We start from the raw sequence: 11319 nt of genomic DNA on the forward strand, positions 1-11319 counted from the left end.
AAGTCAGATAAATTATTACCGTCATTTTTTTCTTCCCTGTGGTGTTACTAAAAGCATTAAAATGTCAAATAATTAAAACGTGACAAGTCTTTCCAGATGTAGTTGCTCATTACATTAGAAAATCCATAAATCTCAATGCGGAATGTTAAAATTTTGACTACCCCAAAATAGCTCCACTTCTAGACTCAAGTAAAAATGAGTAATAAAAAAAAGAATATTTAAACAATTTTCTCAGTAAAGTAATTTTTTTCTCGTTGGATTTTTCACTGCTGGTTGAATAAAACCGGATATTTAAATGCTCCGACATGATTTCTTTTAAACCGACATTTGTTTCTATTTTATTTTAATTATTTTTTAAAACTTTTAAAACTGGAAAATTGTCTTCAAATGAAAATCACGGTTAATTGCTTGAGATTACTTGAGATTCGAGATTTGGATGGTGAGAGAGTGTCTGCATTATTGCTTTCTCTGTTTGAGATCCATTTTAGTGCATACATGTAGTGAAAACCACCCTGGCGTCTGAATTATTACCGTGGTTTGCTGTATTAACTCCAGATGTCACTGCTGTGATTTTATGGAGAGAAAATGTCAAGCTATGAGGTTGCAGACCAGCACGTCCGGGTTTCGACCGTTTCCATATTTCTCACAACGGTCTCCCACATTGCTAAAATTTCAGCGAGATCTTTAAAAGCTACATCTCCGAATGGGAATGTCTCCACGACCGAGAGTGAAACATCTGGTGGGTAAAACTTCACAGCTCCTGGGGAAAGAGATAGCTGCAGAAAAACGGACATAACGGCAGTGGAACTGTGACAAGGGAATAGTGACGCTTGCGTAGACAAATAAATAGAAAGCAGGTGGAATCGGCCGGTGCCCTCTAGAGACGCCCGTTTTTACCGATGTTGGATGTTTTATTTTCAGGCTTCATGCCAGCCGAATTTCTGTGAGGAGAATCCATCTGTTTTATGCACAGCAAAGCTGGACCAGCTACTCATGTAGGTCTCTCATTGTGTGCATGCTCGTTTCTCATTCCAGACTTATCCTCTAAGTTTAAAAGCTCAAGACTGAAACCTTTCTTTCTACCCGTAACAAGGCCATTCATGGCTCCATTTCTATCAAATATATGCCTAAAGGCTTTTATCTGGACTAATAAAATAACAATAATGTTTTAAAACAATTTGTAGAGCAGAACTTGTCACAAAAATAGGTATATTACCACAATATTGATGCCAAAAGCATTCACAACTGCCATGCTTTTCTGTACAACCTCCCTGAAAGGCATGCCCTCGCGACTATTGCCTGACGTGTTCCTGTCAAATTTCACCATGCTTTTTTTAAAAAACAGGGCTGAGGTGATTTAAGAAACCCTAACAGTAGAAGACATGCGGTTTGTATTCTCATGGCTGTCTCAGCTTAAACGTCTCCAGATTCCTTATGGAAAGGATTGTAGGGGGGTGATTTGCTGACGTTATTTACATGGAGGAGGTTTTGCAGCCTCCCAGTTGGCTACAACATCAGGATTTTGGAATTTTTTGGCAATGACCTACATCTGGATTTCTGCACTAGAGGGTGCACCACCCCCTGACATCTTCTCACAGAGCCACAAGCCCGTATTTTCCCCTCTCGTTCCCTGAGTTGCACTGCACACCACACTGTCGTGAATGCACCCCGTACTGCTGTCGTACCATTCAGAGCAGAATCCAGTGTGTCCTAAATCAATACTTCCTCGCTGGATCTCTGTTACAAATGTGAAGCAACAACAAAAGAGACGCAGTGTGTCCTTTGGGACTTATTCCTCACGCTGTATGTAGAACAGCATGTGGTGCACCCAATCTGGTTTTCATCCTCGGTGCCCCACCCTGGCTGGAATACAATGGATTGGGAGCAGGCCTGCGACTTCTAACTCACTCTGCAGATTCTACGCTGTGCCGCCAGTCTGGCCAATCTGCAGCCCAGAAACATTCTCTTGATGTGCTGGCCAAAGCAGCTTTGAATCTAATCATAAGGCCATAGGATGCAAGAGCACATCCATGCTCTTTTACTTAGACACAGGGGAATTGCGTTTACGGTCAGCAATGTGGAAAAAGACAGATTGATTTTATCCACGAATCTTGGCTCCCAAAGTGATGTATTGCAAGACAGTTAGTTTAGTCAACCACCTCAATAGTTAATCAGCGAATTCCCCGCAGTCCCTAGACTGAAAAAAAAAGACTCTTCTGTCACTTGCTGAAATTTTACCATCGTTTTAATACACAGTCAAACATATCGCTTAGAATACTACCTTGGGTGTGTAAGGAAATCTATATTTGTCTTTGTTACTTGAAGTCTGTTATTGAGGCACGGTTTTCCATAGTAAAACAAGAATGGACACTTTAATTAAAGAAATCTGGTTTGAATGAGTGAATGACTGTGTCAGTCTTGGAAAGCCATGTTGTTCACCCGTCAAACTTTGAACCACTGTTCTACAGACTTAAGTGTCACCGCAGTGGGTTTTCAATGATTTTCTTGTTGCAGCCACCGTACAAACAAAGGCACCCCTGCAGATTTATGTCTCATCCCTCTCTCTCATATTGGACTCTGAGGGCTTCAAGGCTGTAATTAAATTCCAATCCCCACTCTCACTTCTCCGCTGACTGTCCCTGTCTCTGTGGGAGGCTGAGTAGCTGGGTTTACCGCCTGTTGTGGTTTGTTTGAAAGATCCTGAGTTCTCTGGAAAACCAAACCATTACGATAGAATTTACACATGTGGTGAACATAAAAAAAGAAGAAAAAAAGAAAAGTTCTTTGCTCATGCAAAGACATGGGACTGGTGGGACATCCGGTCTGGTTGAGCAGTTAAGACATGTGTTTCAACCACATCATCGTCTCTTGCTGTGAAATGCAAGATTGGAGAATTCTCGTGTCAACGTCAGGAAAGGCCATTCTGAAATGTTGCTATATGATGCATGTGATAGGGCTTGTTCGGTGTTAAGATGAATGAATGACTCCATCATTGCAACCTATCAAAGCCTTTTCTTACCAGACGGCCACCCACTGTACGAGCACAGCTTGCTGGCATCGCCCCATAGCAGGGGCTGAAATCAGCTGCAGCAGCAGGCTGTCAGTTGGGACTCCTGACAACGATATGAGGGGATAGACTGAGCAAGTCCAGTCCAGCAGGGACCAGCGGGAGAGGAAGGATGAGTTCTGCACCACTGATCCAGAGTGACAGTGATGGACAGGTTGAGAGAGGAGAGTTGATGGCCAAGGTTTTTCTCCTGTCTGGACAGTGTTTGAAAAGATGGACATGACGGTCGCAAGGCTTCAAAGTCCAAAGTCTGTGTGTGTGTGTGTGTGTGTGCGTGTTTGTGTGCGTGCATGCATGTACAAAGTGTGTGCGTGTGTAATAGAGCCTGTTTCAGAGTGTTGATGTGGGTATGCTTGCAATTCTAACTGTTAAGCGGAGCAATGAATGAGAGAAGTGACACTGAAATCGCTGATCAAACAATGTTCATGTCCAATTTTAGATCGCCTTTTTTGAGTGATGTGTTAAACAGATACGCAATATAAAAGCAGTGCCGCTTAAGTTAAACATCTCTCAGTTTATTTGTGATTAATTGATTAATATTTGGGGCCTTCAAAATGTCACAAAATGAAAATTCACATCTTTCAGTATTTTTTTTTATTTTTATCTAACCCTTTGTTTGAAAATGAAAATGAAACAATTAGAGCATTCAGGAATTTGTGTGTCAAACAATACTGAAACAACTGACAATCAAATCAGTTGACCCATTGGTTCTTGCTGCTCTAAAATGCAGAAAACCGTGAAACAGCATTAATAGTGAAAAACATTTTTTTTTTTTGGGGGGGGGGGCTTAGTTTGACGCTTGAGTTGCAATTACTGCAGAAGTACAAGTCACAGAGGCACACTTCTGCTTTTTATAGTGTTGAGAATCAGTTCTGTCTTGTTAAAAACCTGAATTATTTGTCACAAAACAAGCTGCTCTGCAATATAAAGTCATGGTTCCTCCTGACAAGTAATCACGCCAAGAACAAATGTTCCCAAAGGCAGCAATTAATGCTGAACTCGTGACACACAATGAGCCTCGGGGCAGCAGGGATGTAATCTGAACTTTCGCGCCCCGTCTTGTGCCGTTTACCCAGTTGTCTGCTTTGATGAGTCACACACACTTGGACAGTTGTTCCTATTAAGTGTGTGTGCATACACGCTTCCTTCACTCACATCCAGTATTTCTGCGTTGTCCTTAAGTTTATGAAATGGCGTCCTGGAGAAAGCGTAAATGTGCTGACACACCCAAGGACAAGTAGTGCAACTTTCCAGAGGCCGCATGGTTGCATATCCTTTTGATGAAGTAATTTTTTTTTTTACCATGACTTCATGATTTGCTCTTCCTCGAGGAGACATGCACTCTGTACATCCACGACAGGTCCCGCTTTTCCCACAGTTTAAGAATAGGACAAGCCCTTTCCTCCCTATTTCTCCGGCATGCCTTCAAGGCCTCTGCTAAATTGTGCACATCACATATCCAAATCTATAGTATGTTTGAGATTCATTCATTCATTCATTTTCCAACCGCTTATTCCGTCATCGGGTGGCGGGCCAAGCTGGAGCCAATCGGCGAGAGGCGGGGTACACCCTGGACAAGCCGCCAGTCCATCGCAGGGCAACACAGAGACAGACAACCAGCCACACACACACTCACACCTACGGCCAATTTAGTGTCACCAATCAGCCTAAGCTGCATGTTTTTGGTGGTCGGAGGAAGCCGGAGAACCCGGAGAGAACCCACGCAGACACGGGGAGAACATGCAAACTCCTCACAGAACGGCCACAAGTCGGAGACGAACCTGCGACCGTCTTGCTGTGAGGTAACAGTGCTTACCACTGCGCCACCAGGCCGCCCCGAGATTGTTTTTTACAATTCAACCGTGATCTGGGTATTCTTTTAAAAATAAATACTTGATAAGCTCAGTCAGAAAATGGAATGGAATGGATGTGAATTGACCATCACATCTGTCAGACATGGAAGACTGACACGCAGCATTTGAAGCCTGTGGTTTGAGGGACGGCTTCCTTTTTTTTGCGTGAGGTGGTCAAAAGCCGCTCTGAGCTCGGGTTTAGACTTAAGGGGCTTTGTAAGGCTGTTAAAAATGTTTCTGTTCACTTTTCCAGCTGTAGCCCTTTAACGGTGCATTAAATGACCATTCCCCTCCCTGCAAAGTCACAAGGGAAAAGAAAAAACTAAAATGAAAAAAGGCTGTTTGAAATGAAGGGAGGGTCAAGGCTAGCTGAGATTGGAAAAATATAGATTTAACCCCCTCAAGTCATCAAGAAAGTACTCAAAACATGTCATTCTGTGATAATATTTATACTTTTACATTTCAATTTATAACGACAATATACTTTGTGGTGTTTTTTTTGTCTGTAAATCTTTCTCAATCTAGCCAAACAAAACTAATAAATAGAGTGAATCACAGGAGTTGCTGTCTTTATTGTTAAACTTCCACCATTACAGATGACATTTTTACCTACGGCGAAAAAGGGTGAACAATTTAATTTCCGTCCATCCATCTTCCACCGCTTATCTGGGGCCGGGTCGTGGAAGCAACAGTCTTAGCAGGGATTTCCAGACTTCCCTGTTCCCAGACAGCTCCTCCAGCTCTTCCGGAGGGATCCTGAGGCGTTCCCAGGCCTATCGGTGCCTGTCAGATGCCTCCGGAGTCCCACAAGTCAACAAGACTCGATAAGACTCCTTCTTCAGCTTGACGGCATCCCTTACTTCCGGACTCCACCACCAGGTTTGGGTGTTGCTGCCGCGGCAGGCACCAGAGACACTGCAACCACAGTTCCGTGCAGCTGCTTTGACAATGGAGGTGGAGAACAGGGTCCACTCAATGTCAACGTTCTCCTGGAGGTGCACGACACAGGGCTCTGCTAGACTTTCCCAGAAGACCCTTAAAACACGCTTCAGCCTGCAGAGTCTGTCCAGCCCCCCTACCCTGCCAGCGAATGCAACTCACCACCTGGTAGTGATCAGTTGACAGCTCTGCCCCTTTCCCGAGTGTCCAAGTAGGTCCGATGAAACGACAGTAAAGTGGACAAACTGTGACTGGCACATAAGTCCAAGAACAGAACACCACTCGCAACCAGAAGTTTAGAGATATCAGAGAAACCAGCTCAACATCAAGGCCACCTATTGTATGTTCATCTTCATTGTTTATGGCTGTACACCGGTGGAAATATACTCTTTCCATTGCTGTGTGCATCTTTGATTTCTTCTACAGGGAATCTCACAATATGGATCGTTGACACTCAGAGCATCAGTTAAAGCAAAATACCTCTCATATATTTTTTAGATGATAGTTCTCATCACTCCTCGTCACTTGCTAGATCAAGAAAAGAGTTAACTTCAGGTTGATACTGCAATGCTGTGATCTGATCAGGTTACTGTTGTGCTGTTTGTGAATCACTCTCGTGGTTCTTACACTCTGTGGGGCAGGCACTTATATTATTGAACATCTGAGGTGTGCCTGAGGTTTTGGCCTATGGATGTGACCAAGGGGCCAGGAAGAGGTTTTGCAATTCACTCTTCACAGACTGAATTGTGAAATAGGTGTCAGGTGAACATTTCTCAAGCTGCCTCTTGGCTTTTCAGTCTGATTTCTCACTTCAAATGGAACCCAAAGCTGCAGCTCAGGATGACCTTACAGCTCGGCATATCGGGGCTGCAAAAAAGGAGACATTTGTCCTTACATTTATTATTTATTCTGCATTATTTTCCCCCCAAACCTTTTCACTCCAAGAAAACTAGAAAACTAAGCATGCTTGTTATATTGAAAACAATATCAAAACAGTTTTTCCAGATATGAGCTGGAAAAAAATGATGTTCCGACAGAGAACAGTGTGGGACAAGCGCAGAAGTGTACCTGACATTGGATGGGGAACACCCTGGACAAGTCACCAGTTAATTGCAGCGCCACATGCAAGACAACATTCCTATTCATTCCTATTTTATCAATCAATATATTGCATGTTTTGGTGGTGGGAGGAAGCTGGAGAACCCATGCAGACATGGGGAGAACATTATTCTGTCATTCTCTCTCTCTCTCCTTCTTAACCCAGCCGGTCCAGACAGATGGCCGTCCACTATGAGTCTTAGGTTCTGTCCAAGGTTTCTGCCTGTTAAAGGGAAGTTTTTCCTTGCCTCCGTCACCAAAGTTCTTGCTCTTGTGGGTCAAGTTGGGTTCTGTCGTTCCCTGCAGATCTTTCCCTGCTAATCCTGTAAAGTGCCTTGAGATAACTTTCTATTGTGATCTGGTGCTATAGAAATACAATTGAATTGAATTGAATTATGAAAACCCCTCACAGAAAGGTCCCTGGCAGATATAAACCAAGGACCATTTTGCTGTGAGAGAACCGAGCTAGCCTGTTTTAACATTTTATGTTAACCCTGTAAGACAGAAACGGTTCATAATATATAATACAGCCTCATGAAAAAAATCCAAAGACATAAAACCTCTCTAGGTTAAATTATGGCTCTAAATTCATACTGCCTTTCAGTCATGAACAAGATAGAAAGAGTACAGTTTTACATTATTCATCATATATAGCAAGCAAAACTTTAATAGAACAATAACTTTGGATAAAGTTCCATGAGTAGTACTTGCTCCTCCTTTTCTTTCTTTGATTTGTGTTTTATTTATAGCAGAAGACAGCATTAACCCTGAGCAGAAGCAACTGCCTCGTTTCTATTGTAGATTTGTATCAGAATCGTTACATCTCAGCTTCAGGGAGGCTGCTCCGTTCCCATTGGCTCACACACCTGGGGTCGTCACACATGAAGTCCCCGATTGGACCCCTGTGGGAAAGAAACTTTGCTTCGGGGCAGCTGATTGAAAGAAGTTGAAACAGCTGAGGAGCTTCTCTCTGAAAGTTGATCTCCACCTCTATGAAAGAATCTTTTGAGAGAAACAAATTAAAGCGTTTCCTTTGAAGCTACGTGTCAGAAGAAGACACATTTTAATAGAAACAGATGTTTCCTTTGATAGCAAACTGTTTTCAAAACAAAAATTACAATAACACTATTTAATTCTTGTTCCTCTTATTCTCATATGTTTGTGGGTCGTTTGGAGCATGTGTGTCTGTTTTTATGATGATGAAATATGAAGTCATGGTGAAGGTCATTCGGTGACTATACAGGAAACCCATAATAACATGCAGATAGGACTACTTGTAGCAGGAGGCCATTCTCTCTCTCTTTTTTTATTTTGATTATGTCACTTTGATTTTCAAACCAATGAAATAATAAAAGAAAACATGCACTGGAGAGGTTTTGAGTGTGTGACATTGATTATCACAGCTTTGTAACTATCTCCACATGCTAGTGTAGCAGTGTGTGTGGCTATAACAACTTTAAGTGAGTTAGTTGTGCATAAAAAGACCCATAAAGTATTAGTCAAAGACACCCTGCTGTTTAATGATATAAATCGTCTCAGCAAGGCATTGGCGAATGGCGATAGCATAAAGTAGAAATAATGGCACTGTCATTTAAAGTAGCATGCAGATTTTTGTGCTTTATATCGAATGTCGAATTTTCAAGTACATTTTAAGTATTAGCTAGAAAAGCACTCGGAGAGCTCAGACCTCCGCCAAGCAGCTCATTCCCCTTGTAATTAGATTTACAATGAATTACAATGTAGATTCTACATGGTGATCTGGATCATCACCAAAAGGTTCTAAAATGGTTCTGGTGTCTTTATACACCAACCATGAAAAGTAAAAGAGAATCAGAGTTGATGTGTATTTTTTAACTGATTTTTTAATCCATAAATGGGATTTTCTATGTTAAAATTAAATATTTTTTCCTGACTTCATTCTGGATCAGATCCAGATCAGACCCCTTTATGATGGTGAGTTTCAGTGAGTGAATTGAATTCATATTTTACAAGATAAAAACAAAAGAAGCCTCCATTATAAGTAAATGGGAAAACCTGCATTTTTAAAAGATCCATCCAGCAGTTTCTCCGTAATCCTGCTGACAAACAGACAAACAGCGTCAAAATCATTACCTCCATGGCGGAGGTAAATATTAAGAATTTATATGTAAATCAGTTCCTTACTTCAACGTTTTTGTCTTTCACACTCTCTTTTTAATGAAACATTGGTAATGCAAAACAGGCGCAAGTCTGCTTTTATATTTGTAGGAATTTCATTTAAATGAGAAAAAGATGTGGAATATAGCGATGAGGATGGCAATTAATAATCACTCCAAAACATCACTGAATTAAATTATTCCCATTCTTCAAACTATTTTCTAAATTTTCTCTCTCTCTCTCTCTCTCGCTCTCAAAACATCAAACTGCTTTAAATATCAGACATACAGTACAAATTACCATATTTAATGCTTGAGCGGGACTGGAATTTATTCACAAATTCACTTTTCTTTTTCCTCCCAGTTCATTACATTTAGTCTCAAATGACCAAAATCTGTGGGACCAATTTCTTAAATGTGGGAAAATTCCTCTCTTGAGCTTTTGCTAATAGCAGTCATATGTTATGTTTGTGTCATGGAGGGAATGCATTACTATTATTTTAACAGGGACGACCCAACAAAAACATGGACCTCTGTCGAGTGTTTATTGTGTAATGGGCGTGACAGCCTACCTTAGCCCAATTGTGAGGTCACTGCGGGTGTTTCCTACGAGGTATGACAGTTTTATAAGTACAGGCCTCCAACGCAGGATTGTTTCTGACATCTTGGTCTGCCGCTGCTGCTCTCTGTCTGTCTCACAGTCGCCCCCACCTTCTTTCTCCCTCTCACTTTCTCACTTCTTCTCTTTGACTCTTTCTCCGAAACACTTTCTTTCATTTCCTCACACACACACATATACACACACACACACACAGAAATTATATTGAGCCGGTCTGAGTCCGATTCTTGAGCATATTTTAGCCTTAAATCTTAATCTCTCATAATAAGCTTTTTTTCAGTTGTGGAGGAAGCTCATATTTCTATTTTAACAGGCCCCCATTGGAGGGGGCTAGATGTCTTGAGAATGAAAAAAAACACAAATGCCACAGGGTTGAAGTGGGGAAAAACAACAACAACCCGCGAGATAGTTAAATAACAATTATTGCTTCTGTTACTAAAAGGAGATAGAAAAGCAGTTTCTGTACATCGTAAAATGTGTTTCTTTTTCTAAACACATATGCTTACAAGTCTCTATGTGTGCTGCGTGCATTATGTGACACAGCTGTAAAAATGTCAGGGAACCTGAGTTTGTCCTGTTTTGCACACAGAGAAGTTGCTGTTTGCCAAGGCTGCTGTTGTTGTGGGGTGGGGGGGGGGGGGGGGGGGGGGGGGGGTTCTTTATCTTCCTGCTGCAGAGTGAAATGTAGAGGAATGTCAGCTGTACATTTAGAGAGGCCCTGAGGAAATACAACGCTCCTTCTACATTGTAGCAGCACTAATGCTATTATGCACAGCTCCTGCACAAGCTTAAGAAAAGATTGTTATCCCAGTCTATAAACATTGTCTGCAACAATGCCTTTCACTTTGAAGACCAGTGATGAACCTTTGTTGGAGCGGAGTTGAAAGCTGATTTGGAAAATGTAATATTCATTTAATGCTGCAAATTGTTCTGCATTTGCCCTCATTTAAATTCTCAGATCTGGAAACCTGAGATAATTGTCCTGTTTTAAATGTTATTTACTAGTCTTTTATTTAACCAGGCTCAACTAACTTATTTAAATGTTTCTTTTCAAGAAATCTTTTTTTATTGCTGCTAGCCTATTTCCCCCTAAAATTCAGTGTGTATTTATTGCATTTTAATGACTCTGCAATGCAGCACCTGGAAAACCTTTACACGCATACACGTGTGTCTGCATGTAGCAAAGAGACTCTATATGCTACATGCAGTCAGAAGTGAAAGAACACACACTCCAGCACATTTTGGTCCAGACTCTGTGATCTGATTTTTGAATCCTGCATCTTGTTTGATGTCTTTTTGATGATGGACATGAAATAATGTCTAAATCACCAGAGGCTGGAACATCAAACGGATTCAATTGAAAACACTGAAATGTCTTCTCGGATTGAGCCTTAGTGCGCCTTTATTTGGCACCGCCCCCACGGAGGCTGGGCTTTGGCTGCACGCAGATAAAAAGATGAGTCCATAAGTCAAGCACTTTCATCTCCAAATAGTCTTTGACAACTTTTTTCATTTGCAACACAAACACTGATTGAATAATACGCTGCATTATAACATGGCCGGATAATCACAGGCAGTAAAGTCTTATATCTGGAGGCTGCATGATGA

Source organism: Brachionichthys hirsutus, chromosome 15, assembly GCF_040956055.1.
Source record: "Brachionichthys hirsutus isolate HB-005 chromosome 15, CSIRO-AGI_Bhir_v1, whole genome shotgun sequence".
NCBI lineage: Eukaryota > Metazoa > Chordata > Actinopteri > Lophiiformes > Brachionichthyidae > Brachionichthys > Brachionichthys hirsutus.